This window comes from Micropterus dolomieu, linkage group LG06, assembly GCF_021292245.1.
Source record: "Micropterus dolomieu isolate WLL.071019.BEF.003 ecotype Adirondacks linkage group LG06, ASM2129224v1, whole genome shotgun sequence".
Lineage (NCBI taxonomy): Eukaryota > Metazoa > Chordata > Actinopteri > Centrarchiformes > Centrarchidae > Micropterus > Micropterus dolomieu.
The window spans coordinates 127345-133711 of NC_060155.1; the positions used below are offsets into that span (position 1 = coordinate 127345).

General features: G+C 39.1%; 1 long non-coding RNA gene across 1 annotated transcript; it reads left to right on the forward strand.

Annotated features, from left to right (window-relative positions):
* Positions 1-3691: 3691 nt before the first annotated feature.
* On the forward strand, positions 3692-4295 carry LOC123971881. The gene is made up of 3 exons (XR_006825319.1): positions 3692-3790; positions 3879-4078; positions 4174-4295. It is a non-coding gene; the product is annotated as an uncharacterized LOC123971881 (long non-coding RNA).
* The last annotated feature ends 2072 nt before the right edge of the window (positions 4296-6367 follow it).

Genomic DNA, 6367 nt, shown 5'->3' on the forward strand with positions numbered 1-6367 from the left:
GTCACCTGATAACCCACCCCCTGCTGTTGTCAAAAATGGTACAGTCGAAACATTCAGCCGTTCAAATGTAAAGGGAGTCGCTTTAAGTGAACACTGCTGCCTGTCAGGTATGGAACATCCAAAGTGACAGAACTGAAAGAAAGAATGAATAAATAAATGGGGAAATAAATGCAAGAAAGAATGAATGAATAAAAGAATAAATAAATAAATGGGGAAATATATCAAAGAAAGAATGAATGAATAAAAGAATAAATACATACATTTGCTTTTGCCTTTCCCCAAGCAGACCTATTGTCATTTTCCCTTAGAGAACTATGTGTATTGCTTTTTCCTTCCTCTTCCTTAACTGTCAATCAACGTGTTGTGGCCCACCCACTAAGTCAGGTCTAGCAGCCGATGATTGATACTATCTTCAGTGTGGATATGCTGTCCCTGGAAGAGTGTTATGATTGGTAGAAAGTTTAGAAGGAGTTATGCTGCGTTCAAGACCGGTCGGAACTGGGATATTTCCCAGTTGAAACTTCCGACTTCCCACATCAAAGCGTTCCAGGTGCATGACACCGAAAGTGAACGAAAACCATGGCTAACTGTGACAACGTGTACACACAGTTGCACCCTCAGCAGTGTTTTAGGTGTTAATTAAAAGGATGGCAGTTTAACTGCAACAACTTAATATAACATAAATAGCCTATAGTAGTTAGTTAAAGGTTCAGTGTATAATATATCTATCCGCTATTGACAGAATTGCAATATAATATCCATAACTATGTTTTCAGTGGTGTATAAAGACCTTGCATAATGAACCCTTATGTTTTTATTACCTTAGAATGAGCTATTTCTATCTACATACAGAGGCACCCCCTGCTGTGGAGGTCGACATATTGTGTCATCATGTTTCTACCGTAGCCTACAGCGAACAAACAGCGCTTTCGTCACCACGTTGAAAGAGAAGCAACAGAAGAACTAACTACTAGGTAGTAGTAGAAGCTCTCCTTTATTAGTATTGGAATTTTGGACAAATGGAGGACCACAGCTATTATTTAGCACAAGAGCCGACGGAGGGTGAATCTGCTTCGAAGAAGCGAAAGCATGATGAAGCCAGACTTATATGGGAGTGACGCAGGCAGAAATCACGGGTAAACATCGGTGTGGCTTTTCCCAGATGGAAGGGTCTAATGAGGGGAAAATGTTTTCAAACGACGCCGAGGTTGCCAGTTTTCTGATGGACAGGTAAGGTATTCCAACTTTAGCATTGGAAATGAAAGCTTGTTTGATAATGTTAGCATTAGCCAGAAGCTAGCCATAGACACCGTGAGAAGTGACTTTTCCCTTGTCAGTGGTGTAAAATATGTAGTTGGATTGTTTCATGTGGTTCTTCTCCCTCGCTGTGTTATGGCTTTGCTATGTGGGGATAAATGTGCCGGTTACGTTCGTGAGACAATCAGCTGATTAGTATTATTGACCGCAAAACAGTAACGTTAGCCTACAGCTCACAGCAGATTGTTATTTCGAAGGTTGTTCTCCAGCGCTTCAGCTTCGTTTAGTGAACAGAAATGTGTCTTTTGTGTTTGTGAGACAATCAGCTGATGATTACAATTAGCTAAAAAACCGTAACATTGCATGGAGCATGGTGGTTCAGATTAGCAAGCTAAATGTTTACTGCCCTGGGGGAAAACATTTATTTTTACTGCTAACAGCATTATGATAACAACACTGTGTGCTTATCAAGTGACTAATTATGCTTATTGTCAGAATTTACATTAGAAACAACATATTTGTTTGTATTGCTTCTACAGTGCATACAAAGGTTACCACAAGCTCAAATTATGGCACTCAGTATTTATTTGTGTTATATTATATTGTAGAGCACCCTTGATCCTCACCTGACTATGGCTTTGTAAACTTACCCATGATGTGTTTTATAATGGACTGTGGTACAGAAACAGGGACATTTTTTACACACTCTTGGCTTACGTTTTCCATGTTGTCTGTCGGTGATCATACTTGCACTAGATGTGATAGTTTTTGGGATGTTCAATTTATTAGACAAGATGAGCAAACCCTACAAAGATGTAACACATTGTGGATTACAGTACAGTAATGTATTACAGTCATGTAGCACTTCATTTATTGAGGCTGCTGCTGTTTCTCCAGCTACGAGACAGGTCCTGCAACATCGACTCCCTTGAAGAGAAAATCTTTGCAAGTCCCAGCTCCAGCATTGTCTAGCATTGGTGCTTCTAGTGGAACAGACCGGTAAGTCATACATAACAATATATTAATTTTGTCCTTATAGCTTTGATTAGAAACATGATCTTTATGATTAGTGTGTAATAGTGTGTTATTTTATTTTTGGTCTATATCTACTGGTGAATGAGCATATGTGGAATTTACACAACTTGCTCTGGTTATTCTTTACAGAGATGAGCATCTTGATGTCATTCCAGAAGCCACAAAAATTCAGGGCCTTGAACAAAGGTAACATGTACACATCATAACTTTTAGCCCTGTATTGCTTTTCTCCAAATGTTCATAATATATATTTGTTATATGTTTTTTGCAGCTTACATGACATGAGCAGTGTTGAAGAGGACTTGGAGGAAAATGTGTGTAAGTAGTACTTCCTAATTACATGTACTATTTTTCAGTGATATTATTTGAGAACTTGTTTTTATCTGAAAGTTGTTATTATGGGCAGATAAAGCTTCATCTTACTCCCTTGAAAGAGATGATGGACAGAATGGTTTCAGCTCTGATGAAGAGGATCTTCCACCGATTTCTATACGGTGTGTTATTTGTGTTATTTGTCTTAATTTGCAATTGTTTTGTGGTGTTTGTTTACTACAGATTTTTGTGCCTCAATAGAATGGGTGGTGCACTGAAGAAAGCACACTCTATCAATGGACTTCCTTGCCTGCACATGAAGACGCTCCTGATGAGCCTTCTCCCTGTGATCATAACCCTGTTTTCCCAGAACCACAGAATGTCCTTTGTGAAGATGACATCATAGGTGTCAGAGCCTCCATAGTGTACGAGAACTGCTTAAGACAACTGGCTACATTTCTGATCCTGCCTGTGGATAAATGCACTGGCCTTCTGAGGACTGGTGCGCCGTGCAACTCTGTTGCACCCTTTGAGATCAACATCACCACCAAGGGAACAGCAGCTACTATCGAATGGGTAAGTCCAGACAATCACAGAATATCAAAACTTTAAATTAGTATAAAATGAAAGGTTATACCAAAAGCCAGTGCTGTACATGACAAAAGCAAATGTTTCTTCTGTGGGACTTTTAGATATAATGGACACAGCTTGTGGAGGTGGAATTCCCAGCCTGTGATGAAGTTTGGGATGCAAGCTGGAAATTTTCTCTTGTCCACCAACATTTTGTTGTCTGGCAACAACTAAACTAAAAATAAAGTTACTATTCTGTACATCAGGGTTATTGAACTACAGTATGTGCAGTTGATGGATGACAGTATGGAAGGTTTCATTGCACTCAAAGACAACAGATTTTGTTTACTTTCCTCTGCCAGAAGATGTGTTAATCATTCTAGACATTTGGTGTAATCATTTAGTGTTTTCTTTGTTTTGGGGGGTGTTGAACATTTACACTTTCACCTCTACACACAGACTATAGTTGAATGCCTGTATTTTACAGTAATATCTATTTTTCTCTTTTCAAGGCAGCAAAGATAAAAGGAGAGTCCATCCTCTTCAACTGGCTGAAGGACATAGTCAACCATTTTGGTGGTGTTGCAAGACTGCCGACACACGTGGGCAGTTTCTTGTAAGCACACAATTTTATTATATCTTTGGGTAATTTCATTAATTGCTATATTAAGGACATATTTATAGTGCATTTTTATGTTTTGCAGGCATTATGGGTTGGCATCCTTCACCATGTCTGCAACATTCACACCTACACTATGGGAAGTTGCAAACACGAGCACCTTGAATCGGATCAAATGCGGGGAAAGATGTGGATCCAGAGAGACTCCCAGTGCCACAAAGCTTTAGTGGATATAGTTCTCGATAAGAGGTGGCAGAAAGATGTTCACAACTATCTGCGATTCAGGTAGTGTGGCTATACTTTTTCACATTGATGTATATTAGTAATATTTATGCTTACTGCTCATGTACACAGAAGTATGTATTTGTTTGTTCTATCAGATCGACTGCAGACCTAGAGTCATTCCAGAATCATATCCTGATGTGTGCCAGCAAGCGCTATACTTTCAGCCCCCCAGTTTATGAGGCAAGAGTTCTGCTTGCTGCTTTGGACTACAATTTCCACCAGAACTGACCAACAATGAAAACGTTGGACGGCAAAGAGATGTACGTTTTACACTTTAAAACTTAAAACGTATAATATTCCCATTCATAGAACAATATTCAGCCCATGTTTTATATGCAACTGATTGTCTTTACACTCAAGGCTTTCTCTTGTTCTACTTACAAACTGATATTAAATGGTTGTAATTTGTGTAATTTCAGTTTCAAGAAGAACGCTAGAAGATACAGCGTATATGCCTTGAAAGCCTTGAAAAACCTACAGATACATTTCCGAGTTGCAAAGAAGGATTGTGAAGAACAGACTCACAAGTGGAGTGGGGATGCCTAGAAGGAGGAGCCTTCTCCCAGATGACCCCAGACAGCTTGGTTTGGTGCCCCCTGTAACTGCACCAGCCACATCAGACTTGTTGCAGAGACAAGTCAGAAGAGGTCTTGGTAAGTTACACAAATTTGTTGCCTATGTTGTACCATATTACATGTCACTGAATGATATTTACATTACAATATAGTCTGTAACTCTGTTTGATGGCACCTTCTTCAACAGGACCGTTATTCCAACCACCATCTGATGTGGAAGGATCCCCATAGGAGATCACCTTGCATGTGTCCTGGTACTTGTCAGGCAGCATCACAAGGGAAAGAACTTCAGTTCACTGACAAAGTCATAGCTTTTACTCTTCAAAAAAAGAAATTTATTAACATTAAATTCTGTTCCTACCCTCCTCCAGCGGTTATTTCATGTTTTTCCAATTTGTACATGTTTGATCTTATTCTGCCAAGTCCACTGTGACCAGCGCATATTATTTTCTATAGGTAGCCTAAATTACAGTTTACCTTGGGTATCAATAAAGAATTTGTGATTCTGATAAAATAAGGCTTTAGAAGTTGCATGACATTATGTTGGCAACATGGTACTGCATATTAGGGTTTGTAGGCTGGCCAGTGTTTGCTCAACTTGTATAATATGGCTTCATATAATCATTGTTGCCCAGTAAATGACATGTTACTACTATCTAATGTTACAGTACCAGGGGTACAGTGCACAGAGCTGCTATGTAAATAACGTTAACACTGTGTGCTGGGGTTTGTCATAAAGTGCAAACAGGTCAGAATATAATAACGTTACAACAACCTTATGAATACAAACCTCGGTAACAGCCCTCAGGTTCCTTTGGAGGGCTTCCACTTTTTCTTCGTCCTCTATTGAGCCATCACTCTAGGTAGGTCCTCTGCCTCTCCTTGCCCTGACTGCACCTCCAACACCTCTGCCTCTCCGCCCTCTTCCTCTCCCTCTCTCTCTTACAGTTATCTCCGGTAAATGGACTTCTGCATTTAGATCACATTGACTTGTGCTGGTTCCGTCTAACATTAGCTTCTTCTTCCTTCTTCTTCTTCTTCTTCTTCTTCTTCCTTGTGCTTTTATTGTCAGTTGGCAAACAACGAATTGGTGCGTTACCGCCACCAACTGGTATGGAGTGTGTATCAAACCTTTATACATCTCTGATCATGGAGAGAAATACTTCTGTGAGTGATTAGTTGGACTTAGTGGGTGGGCCACAACACGTTGATTGACAGTTAAGGAAGAGGAAGGAAAAAGCAATACACATAGGTCTCTAAGGGAAAAGCAATGACAATAGGTCTCCTTGGGGAAAGGCAAAAGCAAATGTATGTATTTATTCTTTTATTCTTTCATTCTTTCTTTGATATATTTCTGCATTTATTCTTTTATTCATTCATTCTTTCTTTGATATATTTCTGCATTTATTTATTTATTCTTTTATTCATTCATTTTTTCTTTGATATATTTCCGCATTTATTTATTTATTCTTTTATTCATTCATTCTTTCTTGCATTTATTTCCCCATTTATTTATTTATTCTTTCATTCAGTTCTGTCACTTTGGATGTTCCATAGTCAGGGGCCCAAAAAAAGGAAAGCCAAAAATAAAATGGCCAAATTTCTGGACAAAAAATGTGTTAAAAAGCACCATGATGGAGCTAACAGACTAGCAAAGCTTTAGCTTGCTTAACCTTTCAGTAATGTTAGCCACAGAGCTGCCAACTCTCAGGCG